Below are 15219 nucleotides of genomic sequence, written 5' to 3' on the forward strand. Positions count from 1 at the left end.
TCCATTACTTTGTTTTCCAGTGACACCCGTAAGAATGGGAGAAGCCGTTGCCAAAACACCAGGGGCAGCCCATCCATTAGGGGCGTCTGGGCACCACCCCCTCTCTCCAAGCCGCCCCCTATATGCAATGAATAGATTCATGGGCAACGAGCACATGAATTTTTTTTTTTGAAGCGCCTGATTAGAGCCAGAGGCTCTAATAAGCTTCAAAATAGTGTGGGCTCAGGTTGCAGAGGATGAGCCCACCCAGGTGTGTTGCAATGAATGAATATTCGCTGTTGCAACACTGATCCTCTTTTAGGGCAATGGGGAAGCAGGTCTGATACCCGTCACCTGATTGAATGAAAGGACTGACCAGCAGTGGACTGACCAGCAGACAGTGCGGGGGGGGGGGGGGGTTGCTTGCTTGCTGCACTCCCCATACAAAAAAATACAGGCCGCCACTGAAAAACACATTGGGAGACATTCCAACCCTTCTCCGTTCTACTAAAATCTGTTTTTGTTTTCTGTCTGCGTCTTCACTGGGGAGCACCTTCATTGGGGAACTTCCTCGTCACTTCCTATCCAGCCAGAGAGGAGAATTCTCCTAATAGGGTCCCATTCAACAATAAAAAATGTGACAGATGCTCTAAACCAGGGTCTCTCAACCAGGGTTCCTCCAGAGGTTGGTAGGGGTTTCTTGAGCAATGAATAATTTCTACCTCCCAGATAAATTCCCACTGACACCATTGATCTTTTTAGCTATCTGTAAGGAGGCAATCCTTGCTAATGACCACAAGTGTAAGGAGCATTCTTCCCACTGACCATCACACTAATGTTTTATGATTTGTATATATAGCCATTTTTAGCAGGGGTTCCCTGAGACCAGAAGGTTATTTCAAGGGTTCCTCTGTGTTTCTAAGGTTGAAAAAGGCTTCTCTAACCCGATCTAAAATTAAAGGGTAACTCCACTTCATGGGGGAAAAAAACTAGGAAATAAAGAAAAAATAGTATAGTGTATACAATTGCGACACAAATCATATTGTAATTGAAAGTTATTAAAAATGACGATTCCTTTTCAATCTGCAGCCAATGTAATGTTCTGTAAAGTGAAATGCAATATGGCTACCTTGGAGGCATTCTGTACACAGACTGTGTACAGAACACCCCCCAAAAATGTAATTTCCTGCTTGTTTGATTAGCTCACTGATTTTCCCAGAAGTCTGCCTTATCTACAAGTCATATTTCAGGTATTCCCTGTAACAAAAGTGGCATGCTTGGTGAGATACTCCCAATAGGAAATCACATCTAAAGGGATGCAGGCCCAGCAGCTTTGCTCATTAGAGTCCTGCAGGTGCACAGCTGGTTGATAATTATTAAACCGCTCCCAGAGGACTCACAGGGACACAAGCACAAAGGGATTTCTTCAGATTAACAAAAGGTAGGAATCTGCACCAAAGTTTGTTAAAATCCTTGCAAAGTACACAGATATAAGCCAGAGGGGAATATTTTTTTTTCTCAACAAAAGTAGAGTTGCTCTTTAACCACTTGGGTACCGCGCTATTGCCGAATGACGGCATTAGCGCGGACCTAGATTTCCAGGACTACGTCTATTGACGTCGTCCTGGTTACGAGCGGCCTGCGCGCCCCCTGAGGGGCGCGCGCGGCGCGCTCTGTGATCGGCGAGTCCGTGAGACTCGCCTGATCACCGATCCGTGTAAGGGGTCGATCCCGACCCCTTATCACGTGATCAGCTGTCAGCCAATGACAGCTGATCATGTGATAGAACGGAGCCGGTAATCGGCTATTATTCCTCCTCGCGCTGACAGCGCGAGGAGAAAAAAAAAAAGCCGATCACCGGCGGCCGTGATCGGGACATCAGTCCCGATCACGGCCAGCAATGAAAGGCACCACATGCCACCTGCCAGTGCCCACCTGCCTCCCGCAGTGCCATCCTGAAATATAACAAAGTAAAAGTAAGTGCCCCCCGTCTGTGCCCATAATGCCCACAGTGCCACCCCACAGTGCCACCCACAGTGCCACCCCACAGTGCCACCCCACAGTGCCACCCCACAGTGCCACCCAATCTGCCTCAAAGGTGCTGCACCCCAGTGCCGCCCATCAGTGCCCAGCAGTGCCGCCCATCAGTGCCCAGCAGTGCCGCCCATCAGTGCCCAGCAGTGCCACCTATCAGAGCCACCTATCAGTGCCACCTATCAGTGCCCATCAGTCCCATCTATCTGTGGTACCTATCAGTGCCCATCCGTGCCACCCATCCGTGCCACTTATCCGTGCCACCCATCCGTGCCATCTTATCTGTGCCCATCTTTGCCCATCAGTGCCGCCTTATCTGTGCCCATCGGTGCCGCCTTATCTGTGCCTATTAGTGCCGCCTTAACTATGCCTATCAGTGCCCACAAGTGCAGCCTATCAGTGCCCACCAATGCAGCCTATCAGTGCCCACCAATGCAGCCCATCAGTGCCCACCAATGCAGCCCATCAGTGCCCACCAATGCAGCCCATCAGTGCCCACCAATGCAGCCCATCAGTGCCCACCAATGCAGCCCATCAGTGCCCACCAATGCAGCCTATCAGTGCCGCCTTATCAGCGCACTTCAATGAAGGAGAAAAATGACCCGTTTGCAAAATTTTATAACAAACTATTAAAACATGATTTTTTTTTTTTTTTTGCATCTTTTTTTGTTTGTTTAGCAAAAAATAAAACTCCGAGCTGTAACTAAATACCACCAAAAGAAAGCTCTATTTGTGGGAAAAAAATGATAAAAATTTCATTTGGGTACAGTGTTGTATGCCCGCGCAATTGTCATTCAAAGTGCATCAGCGCTGAAAGCTGAAAATTGGTCTGGGACTGAGGGGGGTTTAAGTGCCCAGTAAGCAAGTGGTTAAAGAGGAACTGCTGTCTTCCCACATCATTTTTAATAAATACATTGCCATTCTGAAGCTTCCCCCCAGCCACTTTGCATATTATTTTATATATATTGTGATTCTGTACTTGCCACATATGCTGCAGAAATCTCCCTCCACTGAGTCTGGCTGCAACCATTTTAACTGTGGGCAGCTGAAGATGCTGCCTGTTCACTTCCTGGATTTGCACAGACACACCTCCAGCTCCGCAGCTCTCATTGGCCCTCTTATGACTCATCCCCCCCTCCCTTCCTGGCAAACTCTCATGAGAGTGAGAGAGAGGGCTGTGCATGATGTCATAAGCCTAGGCTTTTTACCAGACAATAAACAGGAAGTGGGCTGTACCTTGGTTTACGGGTAACGCGGTTAACGAGCGCTTTGAAAGACTAGGATTTTTTTTTTATTCTGATTCCGTTTGCAAGTGTTGTTTCACAAAAGGAGCAGAATTCAATCAATGGGGTGTGCAGTACCCCATTTGGCCAGAGGTGTGGGGGCGCCGGGGACACTTTTCGGAGCCGTTCGGAAATACTCGCAAATACTCCGTTCCCGAGTGTTTCCGAGCCTTTCCGAGTTCAGCCGAGCTGTCTCCGAGTATTTCCGAGGCTCTCTGCCCCCCCCCAGGCCACATGCGTTATTGCATGTAATAGAAGTCAATGCGGAACAAATTACCTTCATTTCCATTGGCTTCTATGGGGAAACTCGCTTTGATATGCGAGTGCTTTGGATTACAAGCATTCTCCTGGAACGGATTATGCTCATAATCTAAGGTTCCACTGTATAAGGTATTTACTGGCAGGAAAAAAAAAAATGTTTTGCTATCTAAAATTAAAACAACAAGGGCAGAAAATGTAATAAATGGAAAGATGAAAAAATGCCTGAATTTCCGCTTTAAAGTCTTCACCAGAGTCTCAATTTTTTTCTATATTGATCTGGAGTTAATCTTTATTACAAAAGAGTCCTATTGTCCTATTGTCACTGGTAGCCTTGACCTTTTCACCATGAATCCTGAAATACCCAGAATACATAAGTGACATCCAGAGAGTGGCACTTACACATTATAGAGTTATTACTTTTACAGCAAAGGGAATATAACCTGTCTTTACAAGAAGTGCTCCGCAGACCCACACCGGTCTGTTCTCAAATGTGTATTACCCTTGGAAAATAATATCACAATTGACAGATACTTCCTCCCTACAAGCAGCAATTTGCAGCATACATTCCATTATCTGATCGCTTACACGTACTGCGTAAATGGATTTTTGAAAGGCCCAGTGGTCAGTTTACAGTACGAGAAAGCTACTCATCTAGCAATATTTCCGTTACCTGCATATTTCTTTGTATGAAATAAGGTTCTAGAAATAAAGACAGAGTTTTTTTCTGCTTCAATAAATGTTTATTGGATATAAATTGAAATGCAAACAGCAGCAACGAGGAATAAGGATTTATTAACTTATTTTATTTTAACTTATTTATTTTAACTTATTTTATTATTATTACTTTAATATGAGATTCCTACAAGTTCCAGTTATTTCTCTGGAATGTTGCCATACTAATACAATTTGCTACACCCACATGAAACGTGGCAGTAATGTATGGATTCGATAAAGGGACTCGATAGCGGTTTCATACATACTTTTGTAGCACCGGGCTACTGAAAAATACGCGCTATGTTTTTGTCAATTTAGTTTTCCTAAGACCATAGTTGGGTTTTAGGGTCAATTTCAATAAATTATGGTCTCAGTATTAGTTTGGCTGGATGGTGCTATGTTCTGTGGTCATAGGTGTGGGTGTCACCTTTGACAGGCAGTGGAATGCAGTCTGGTTGGACGCATTGGGTACCAATCTCTCTCTCCAAGCCAATCAGTGGGTGCGGGGTCTCACTGTGTATTCCGGGAGAGGGTGTTTAAGGTGCTGAGATCACGTGATTCGAGGTTCCGGTCCAGAAGTATGTTCTGACTCGCTGGTCCTCCTGACCAGCCCCCAGACACCCTCATGGCCTGGGGTGCGGATCCATCTGTTTCTGAGTCTCGGGGCTGCTTAGCCCGAGGCACAGTAACTGGAGGGAGGGTTCCAAGGTGGTCCAGTGCCATCTCAGGTTTGGAGAGGCCCAGCAACTGAAAACGCAACCTGGAAGAGGGCCATGCACAAGGCTGGCTGCCCCTGGGTGATAACATTTGAATTATAAATAGAAAATAAAAGTGAAATCAGGGATATGGAAAGAGTGAAAAAACATGAAGGCGGTGGGATAGTAAGGGCCTGTTCAGCATGTCTGCATGTATCTCCTCTGGGCTGCATTCAGGGCCATCTTTAAGGCAGGGCAAAAGGGGCAGCTGCCCTGGGCCCTGTGATTGTTGTGGGGCCCAAAGCAGCTGCCTCATACTTTCCAAATATCCCATTTTAAAATACCTTGCCCTTTGAAGTTTTAGTCCCGTGCTGTGTCCAGATATCTCAGTGTGAAGTGCTGCTACTAATACTGCCCAGCTCTGCCCTATTGTTGTGTACAGATGACTCACCTGCAGACCCTGTGTTTACATGTAAATAACCGGCATTCATAAGTAAATAGCTGCGGCCGGCGGCATTGATATGTAAATAAAGGTGGCATTCATATGTATATCATGCCCCCCTGCATTGAGGAGATGATGTGCTGTAACCTCTAGCAACTAATCAGTGAGCAGTAATGTGTGCTGTAATCTCTAGCAACCAGTCAGTAAGTAGTAATGATATGCTGTCTCCAAAGTTGAACAGCTGACCATCAGCTGTACATCAGCTAGCAACCAATCGCAATTGCTGCCTGATCTGATATAGTAAACTGATTTTAAGTCTAGCTGCTATTTATTGTATGTCTCAGAGCAGGTGAAATTGAATGGGGGGGGGGCACAAGAAAATTTTTGCCCAGGGTCCAATCAATATTAAAGACGGCCCTGGCTGCATTGTACTGGAAATGGGGCGCAAATAAACAATTGTATTCTATATATGCCATTGCAGTGACCAGCTTTTCCAGTGTGAAAATAAGCCAGTTACTGCAGTGGAGTGAATGAGCCCCTGCAGTGTTAATAAAGAGCAGAGTAAATAGCTGCAGAAAATGTGCAAGGTGAAAAAGCTAATCTGTAATGGAAAGGGTGCCTGTAGCATGTCCAGCGCTGAGATTGGGAGGCTGCAGTGAGGTTTGTTGTGGGGAGAGCAGAGATCATAAGAAAAAGAGAAGAGATTGGGGGGGGGGGGGGGGTTATTTACTAAAGGCAACTCCACTTTGCACTGCAAGTGCCGTTGGAAGTAAAGTCGCTGTAGATCGGAGGGGGACATGCAAGGAAAATAAAAAACTGAATTTTAGCTTGCACATGATTGGATGCTAAAATCCCCTCATTTCAGATCTACCCCTTAGATTTAGAGCGACTGCACTTCCAAGTGCACTTGTAGTGCAAAGTGGATTTTCCCTTCGGAAATAAAGCCCAAAAGGTGAATGAAGGAGCAAAGTGAAAGAAACTTATCTTAAACAAACACCGGGAAGGAGAGCAAGAAGATGCAGTTAACCCATAGTTGAAACGGCTAGAACAGAGCAGGAGGAGAATAACAGCCACTTCTGTCTGCCAGGCAGGAGGATCATCTGTGCCCCACACAAATTAACACTGCGCTCGGGGCAAGTGCCCTCTCTGCCCACCCCTTGTACCGGCACTGGCAGTTACAGCTTCCTAGCTTTGTTTATTTATTTTTTTATTTATTTTATCCAAGCATATTACACAATATATAAAATATGCATCAAACTATACATCACAATTCCTCTAATCAATACATACAGCTTCCTAGCTTAGTTTGTTCTGTGTAAGGCTCAACACTATTAGCCACCCTTGTAGTGTATGTATGTAGCTATGAGGTTGGATTGGGAGCCCTCCGTCCCCTTAGTAAGTGCCTAGCAACATGAGACAAAGTACTAAATATACCTTGTCCCATAGGGGACAGGATAGTGAAAAAAATAAGGACACTTCTTTATTCTCTCTTGAGAAGAGGAGATTAAGGGGATATGATCAACATGTACAAATACATAAGGGGTCCATATAGTGAACTTGGTGTTGAGTTATTCACTTTATGGTCATCACAGAGAACAGGGGGGCACTCTTTATATCTGGAGGAAAAGAGATTTAATCTACAAATATGGAAAGGTTTCTTCACAGTAAGAGCTGTGAAAATGTGGAATAGAGGTGGAAAGCTCAGAAGACTGCTTTAAAAACGGCCTGGATTCTTTCCTACAGTAAGTGTACATAGTATAACTTGGTACTAACATTTATAGGTAAAGTTGATACAGGGAATATCCGATTGCCTTTCGGGGGATCAGGAAGTAATTTTTTCCCCTGCTGAGGCAAATTGGATCATGCTTTGCTGGGGTTTTTTGCCTTCCTCTGCATCAACTGTGGGTGAAAGATTGTGTATATGGGATTGTATTTTTTTTTTTAACTAGATGGTCTTTTTTTTTAACCTAACTAACTAAGTAACTATGGGGATTATGTACAAAAGGGAAATCCACTTTGCACTGCAAATGCACCTGAAAGTGCACTTTCAAGTGCAGTCGCTGTAGATCCGAGGGGGACATGCAGGGGAAATAAAAAACAGTATTTTAGCTTGCATATGATTGGATGATAAAATCAGCAGAACTTCCACTCATTTCAGATCTCCCCCTCAGATCTACAGCGACTGCACTTCCAAGTGCACTTGTAGTGTAAAGTGGATTTGCCTTTCGTAAATAACCCCCTATGTGTCTAAACCAAAAAACTAAAATATATTAAATTGCAGATCACAAATTCTTAGATGTAGTGGCTGCATTCGTTTTCCTTTTACAGGCTAAGCACACTTTCTGCAAGTAATGGAAATTCTAGATGAGCCTACTAGAACTACAGTAATGCCGCGTACACACGATCGGAATTCTCGTCGAAAAAAGCTCTGATGGTTTTCCCGACGGAATTCTGACGGAATTCGGCTCAAGCTGTCTTGCCTACACACTGTCACATCAAATTCCGATCATTTATAACGTGGTGACGTACAACACGTACGACGTGACTAGAAAAAGGAAGTTCAATAGCCAGTAGCCAATAGCTTCCATCTCGTAGTTGAATCTGAGCATGCGTGATTTTTGGCGTGTCGGAATTGCATACACACAATCGGAATTACCGATAGAAAGTTTTTCCGTCGGGAAAATTGAGAACATACTATCAATTTTTGGCTGGCGGAAATTCGGACAGCTAAATTCCCATGGAGCATGCACACGATCGCATTTTCCGATGAAAAGCTCTCACCGGTCTTTTTCTGGCCGGAATTCCGATCGTGTGTACGCGGCATAAAAGATCTTCCAAACAACCCATCACTAACCTCTGTAGCTGCAGGTACTGTGGAGAAAACATCCTTTTCAAGTTTTTAAAGCTGTCTGTGATTCTCACTGGAGAGATTCCAGCTCACTCAAAAAAAAAAATAAGGGGAGCTGACACAGACAGTAATAATACAGACAGATTTGCTAACCTTTACACATTTTGCTGGTTCGATTTTGGATCACTTCCTGTCCTGACAGGAAGTCGGGGGAGATCAGCCAATTGGGGACTTCATCTTTAGTACCAGCCAGAAGCATAATAATATGTTAAACTTTAAGGACCATTTTTCACATACCAAATTCTTTAGAAATTGATAATATATCAGTGGGGCTATAATTTCAGCAGATGCAGTATTAGGACATTGTTAATTACAAAAACAATTGATAGATAAACTGGTAAACTGCGTTGGCCAGAACTACACATGATTATTGTGAAAAATGAGCAGAGTGTGGCCAGGCAGCATGCAAGAGGGGGTTACTGGCCTTATTAATTTTTTACTGCCCTTGGGTGTGGAGTAGAGGGAGGCCAAGCTTCAAGACTGCAGGCAGTCAGGCACAGCAGTAACCCTATGACATTCTAACCAATGGAAACAGATTTTGTATAAACTCATGTTTTGCCTATACCTGGGGTGGATCCTGTGGGCAGCCAATTTGGATGATAGGTATGGTGGTGATTAATTACATGAGCCAGCCAGAGATGTGGGCAGGGTGGTTCTCTAGAGAACCAGCTAAAATACCTCGGCCTCTGTATCAAACTGGCTCTTATGGTATTTGTGGCCTTATGATAATTACATCTGGACCACCATAATTTAGAGGCCTCTGCAAGAGAGTGTGGAGTGCTCCCACCCAGGCCTAAGGCCTGCAAAGAGAACCGACAAATGACTGGAGGGGTGGGTCATGGCGGTGCTTTGGCACACCATCCCTGGAAACCTTCTTAATGAATGGCCCCCTGTAGATCTGGGGAGTGGCTAACCAATCCAGTTACAACCTTGTATAAGCAGGTAAAGCAAATAGAATTCTGGGGTGCATCCCAAGATGGATTACCAGCAGGAGGAATGAGGTCCTGATTCCCTTATATCCCTTATATCATTGTTTCTCAACTCCAGTCCTCAAGGTGCCCCAACAGGTCATGTTTTCAGGATTTCCCTCAAATGAAACGGCTGTGGTAATTACTAAGGCAGTCAAATCACCTGTGCAAAATAATGGAAAGCCTCAAAACATGCCTTGAGGACTGGAGTTGAGAAACACTGCTATATATATATATATATATATATATATATATATATATATATAATCTATCTTTAGTCATCACTAGAGGGGCCACCAGCAGGAGGAAGGGGGTCCTCATTTCTCTATATAGATCTTTATTGTCACTTGAGGGATCACCAGCAGAAGGAATGCGGTCCTGATTTGATTCCCTATGTAAATTGTTAGTTATCACTAGAGGGATCACCAACAGGAGGAAGGAGGTCCTGAACCCCTTATATAGATATTTATATCACTAGAGGGGTCATCAGCATGAGAAAGGCAGCCCTGATTCCTTTATATTAGAGCTGCATGCATAAATGTGCAAATACAGTGTGACATAAAATATTGCAACTTTTATTCTCTAAGGTCTCTGCTAATATATATATATATATATATATATATATATATATATATATATATATATATATATATATATATATATATATATATATATATATATATATATATATATATATATATATATATATATATATATATATAATGTTTGGGGTTCTAAGTAATTTTCTAGCAAGAAATACTGATTTTAACTTGTAAGCAACAAGTGTCGGAAAAATGCCTGGTCTTTAAAGTGGATCTAAACCTGAAAAAAAAACATTTTTAATGAAGACTTCTACCTGGTACAGTAGAGGATGTCAAGTCCCCGGTACCCAGTCTTGCCAGGAAGAGTTAAACCAGCTAAAAACGGACACACAGAGAAATGATTCCAGCTTCACATTCCCCCTCCTTTCTTCTCCAGCTCTCCCAGGATTGGCTGCTCCACACCTCAGCATGATTGGGCATGCTGAAGCCATGTGGTGCCTTTCCTGAGTATAGACTGGATGTTACTCATCCTGGGGCCTGATCAGTGTGACTAAAGAGTAGGAGAGTATAGATGTGGTGGGGAGTCTTGTGACATCACGACTCTGCCCATTGAGCTCCGGAAAAGAGACCCACCCACTGATTCCAGAGTTTTACAGGGCTCCTACTCCTGAAGGGAGTGATATTTGCAAAATAGGGATACATGCAGGAGGCTTGCATGTATATATACAATAATACTGTGCCATTAGTTTATACTGGGTGAGTGGTGGGTGTACATCCACTTTATGTGGTTGAACTGACCTCATTTGCAGAACAAAGTTCATCCCTTTGAAACAATACATTGTTTATAGAAATCTCCCAGCACTGAGAAATGTTGATAAACATTGAGGCTCTTTTTTTTGTTGACGGCTTTGAATGAGCACAGAACGGCTCTGCACTGTTGTAGAATTGTGGAGATGCCGGATAAAGATCCTGAGGGAGGTTGACTCGAGATTGCATTTTTTTAACAAATGATCATGCAGCTTGACTCTATATAGATCTTTATTTATCACTAGAGGGGTCACCAGCTTGAGGAAGGAGGTCCTGATTCCTCTATATAGATCTTTAGTCATCACTAGAGGGATCACCAGCATGAGGAAGGAGGTCCTGATTCCTCTATATAGATCTTTAGTCATCACTAGAGGGATCAGCATGAGGAAGGAGGTGCTGATACCTCTATATATATGTTTAGTTGTCATTTGAGGGATCACTAGCATGAGGAAGGAGGTCCTGATTCCTCTACTGTATATAGATATTTAGTTATCACTAGGAGGAATGAGGTCCATTTAGCCCTGGTACCTGAGTTTCTGGTGACTGCCTCCAGTCTTTAAAAGTCCGTGAGAGCCTGAAAAATGCATTGGCTTTATGGGGCTATATTGGTACTAACCTTTAGTGCCATATATGCCCAGGGACAAGTGCCTGATTGTTTATGTACAACATTGTTTATGTTATACAGCAGGTAAAATAAGTATTGAACATGCCACCATTTTTCTAGGTAAATATATTTCTAAAAGTGCTATTAACATGAGTATTTCAACACATGTAAGTAACAACCCATGCAACCCATACATACAAAGAAACCAAAAACAAATAAGTACAGAAATTAAGTTACGGGTAAAAAAAAAATGTGCAGGATGGGGAGGTGCAGGTGCCCTGAGTGCAGTGCAGATGCCAAAAGCCCCACTGGATGATCTCCCTAAAAAAGAGAGGTGGAGCCACCTACAGTGCGCAGGGAGGTACTAGAGCCCTTTGGGTGCTTCAGCTTATTACAACAAAAGTAAGATATGTGGAATATGGTGGAGCTTTTAACGAGTGGGGAGAAGTTGGGGGCAGTGGAGTGGGGAGACGCTGGGGGCAGTGGAGTGGGGAGACGCTGGGGGCAGTGGAGGAGGGGTTGCATGCAAAGATCAGAGTTGAAGAGGGGTGAAAGTAAGATGTGGATGGGGGATGCAGAGGTAAGCCACTGTGGAAGAAGGCTGGACTGTAGCGCACCCGTCAACTCTGCAGTATGTACATAATGTACCTCCAAACTCTGCACTCTGTTTAAAGCACTGCTATTATTTAATACCTCTTTAAGGCCCTCCCACTGTCAGTGAAACTTGACCACACCCACTATTTGATGTGGTTTGGAGGGGGTTTGGGGGAGATCATGGTTCCTGCACCTATTGTCTGAGAAAAAAAAGCCATATATATTATATATACTATATTGTGACATTGGGGGATGTCTGGCTCAGTGGTAGATGCCTTTTCAATAAGTTCACAGTAAACAGGACCTTTAGTTTAACCACTTGCTTACTGGGCACTTAAACCCCCCTCAGTCCCAGACCAATTTTCAGCTTTCAGTGCTCTCACATTTTGAATGACAATTACTCAGTCATGCAACACTGTAACCAAATGATTTTTTTGTCCTTTTCTTCATACCAATAGAGCTTTCTTTTGGTGGTATTTGATCACCTCTCGGTTTTTTATTTTCTGCGCTATAAATGAAAAAAGACCGAAAATTTTGAAAAAAAATGAATTTTTCTTCGTTTCTGTGACAAAATTTAGCAAATTAGCAATTTTTCTTCATAAATTTTGGCCACAATTTATACTACTACACATCTTTGGTAAAAATAACCCAAATTTTTGCATATTATATGATCTGTGTGAAATTTATAGAGTCTACAAGCTATGGTGCAAATCATAAAGATTGTGCACTGATTTATTGCATGGATGTGCACTGATAAGGCAGCAGATGGGCACAGATGGGCACTGCTTAGGCGGCACAGATGGGCACTGCTTAGGCGGCACAGATGGGCACTGCTGAGACGGCACAGATGGGCACTGCTGAGACGGCACAGATGGGCACTGCTGAGGCACAGATGGGCACCGATTGGTACAGATGGGCACCGATTGGCACTGGCTGGCACTGGCGGGCACTGGCGGGCACTGGCGGGGCACTGGCGGGGCACTGGCGGGCACTGGTGGTGCACAGATGGAGCACTGGCGGTGCACAGGTGGGCACTGGCGGTGCACAGGTGGGCACAGGTGGGCACAGGTGGGCACAGGTGGGCACTGGCAGGGTAGATCTGGGCACTGGCAGGGTAGATCTGGGCACAGGTCGGGTTTTTATAAGTTTACTGTCACTTCACACACTCACAAAAACCTTCGGTCTCCTCACACGCTATCGCTGTGTGAGGAGACACGTTCGGCAATGGGTGATGATCTCATTTGTTTACATTTGAGATCATCACCCATTGGAGGAGGCGATCGCGCTGTAAACGGCCGCTGTGATTGGCCGTTTACAGCGATCTGTGATTGGCTGTGTCCAGCGGACACGGCCAACACAGATTTTCCCCGATGCGCGCTCCCGGGAGCGCGCGGGGAACTCTTAAAGGGGACGACGTCAATAGACGTAGTCCCGGAAATTGAGATCCGCGCTGTAGACGTCTTTTTACTATAGCGCGGATCTCAAGTGGTTAAGGCAGCCTTTCTCAACCTTTTCAACACAGAGGAACCCTTGACACAGTTCTCCAGTCTCAGGGAACCCCTGCTAAAAATTTGAAATCTACAACTCATGATACAGTAGTGTGATAGTCAGTGGGAAAAATGGTCCTTACACTTGTGGTCATTGGAAAGAATTACCTCCTTACAGATAGCTAAAAAGATCAATGGTGTCAGTGGGAACTTATCTGAGAGGCAGAAATTGCCCAATGCTAATGGAACCCCTAGCAACCTCTGGAGGAACCCTGGTTGAGAATCACTGGTTTAAGGGCATGGTAGCCCACTTTTATTAAAAGGAACAAAATAAAGAAAAGTTCATGCATGCACTTGGATGCTAACACAGGGGTTTTTCTCCCAAAAACAATAACAAATAAAAAATGCCAAGCCACCTGGCTCTCTTCAGGAGTACTGCCACTTAGGCTTTACGCTTCAGCCCTCTTGGCCATATAACAGGGTTCCCATACAACTAGTGTACCTCTTTTCAGCTTCTTTGCTGCTCAGGTCTTCCACTTCAGGCTCTCATCTGTCTCCTTAGATGCACACAGCTTCTATCTAGAAAGCAGCCCCTCACACTGCTCTGATCCTCAGACTTGGGTCTCTGGCTTTCACTAGTGCACACCTGCACTCTCTGGACTCCTGGAGACCTCCTGTCTCTCTGGGTGGAGCCCCGAACCCTAATCCTGACTCTGCTATAAGCCCAGGACCCACCTGCTCAATCAATCAGCCAAACTCCTGGCTGTTCCCAAAACCCGGTTCCAGGATTGGAAATTACGTCTCACCCATAACGCTATGGAATCTCCGGGCTCCAGGTCCCCAACTGAATTTTACAAACTTTGGAGGAAACTGATAAAACAGATTCCTCCACATTAAATACCCCTGGAGCCCCTCAACCTGCCTATTTGAGAACCCTGGGCGACAATTACTAGGACAGGGAACTGTACTGTCACTATATATATATATACATATATATATATATATATATATATATATATAAACACACACAATATACAATATATTATCTACATAATGTATATATCTGCCAGTGCTGTCCACCCAGCTGTATACACACACACCGCGTCCTTCGGATAAGTTCTTTTTGAAAAACGGAATGTATTGATTGTATGCTAGTCCAATGCTTTTCACTTGGAAACCATTCCAAAACTAAAATCAAAACTTAAAAAAAATATTGTGTAGCTGCAGTTCCATTTCAAATCAATTGTTTCCGCCATTGTTCACTGCTTAATGTAACTATACACTTATGACAAGGCCAATTAATTATTATAAATCAGGACTAATGGCGATGGCATACAATAAAAAAAAAAAATAGCTTCCTGCCATCCCGTCTAACGAATCGAGCAAATAACCCGGGGCAGCCACTAAGCCTCCTAAGCTTTTTCCCTTCCCTTTTTCCACACTAATGTTTGAACAGCTGCTCCACTCGAACGCTGTGCGTCTTCCTGCGATGGGAGGAGTTAAACAATGTAATCTGTAGGAAAGATAATTCAGTGAAAGAGGATTAGTCTCTGGAGCACAGCCATCTCCTAAATATAGACTGCTTCTTATTTGTGTTTATCCAGATCACTGCGATCAACACCCACCAGGGTTCCTTCCACCCGCAGACAGACAGCTCGCCCTTTCATTCGGTGTTCCCCAGGCTACTGCTGCGGCAGGTAATAGATTAGGCCTGTCTTAATGTCAGGTGGAAAATTCTCTCTATATGTTATTTCTTCCCTGTAGAGTTACCCCCTCTAGCTATATAATACTATGCTTTTATTTTTCTCTATTCTTAAACCATTAAGGATGCATTCATAAAATTTTAGTGCAATTAAACGTAAGAATATCCTTGCCTTCCCTTTAAATAGCGATCCACAATT

At 44.0% G+C, this 15219-nt stretch overlaps 1 protein-coding gene and 1 long non-coding RNA gene across 2 annotated transcripts in view; one reads left to right on the forward strand and one right to left on the reverse strand.

Annotated features, from left to right (window-relative positions):
- SV2B (synaptic vesicle glycoprotein 2B) overlaps positions 1 to 15219 on the reverse strand; it is a 246500-nt gene that overhangs the window by 185585 nt on the left and 45696 nt on the right. The window lies entirely within an intron of this gene.
- Positions 14852 to 15219, forward strand: part of LOC143962792 (uncharacterized) — a 98386-nt gene continuing 98018 nt past the window's right edge. The window contains exon 1 of the long non-coding RNA XR_013270794.1: positions 14852 to 15015. This is a non-coding gene — a long non-coding RNA (uncharacterized LOC143962792). The remainder of the gene's footprint in view (positions 15016 to 15219) is intronic.

Source organism: Lithobates pipiens, unplaced genomic scaffold (genome assembly GCF_037356315.1).
Source record: "Lithobates pipiens isolate NorthernLeopardFrog02 unplaced genomic scaffold, aLitPip1_a1.2 Scaffold_8, whole genome shotgun sequence".
NCBI classification, from domain to species: Eukaryota; Metazoa; Chordata; class Amphibia; order Anura; family Ranidae; genus Lithobates; species Lithobates pipiens.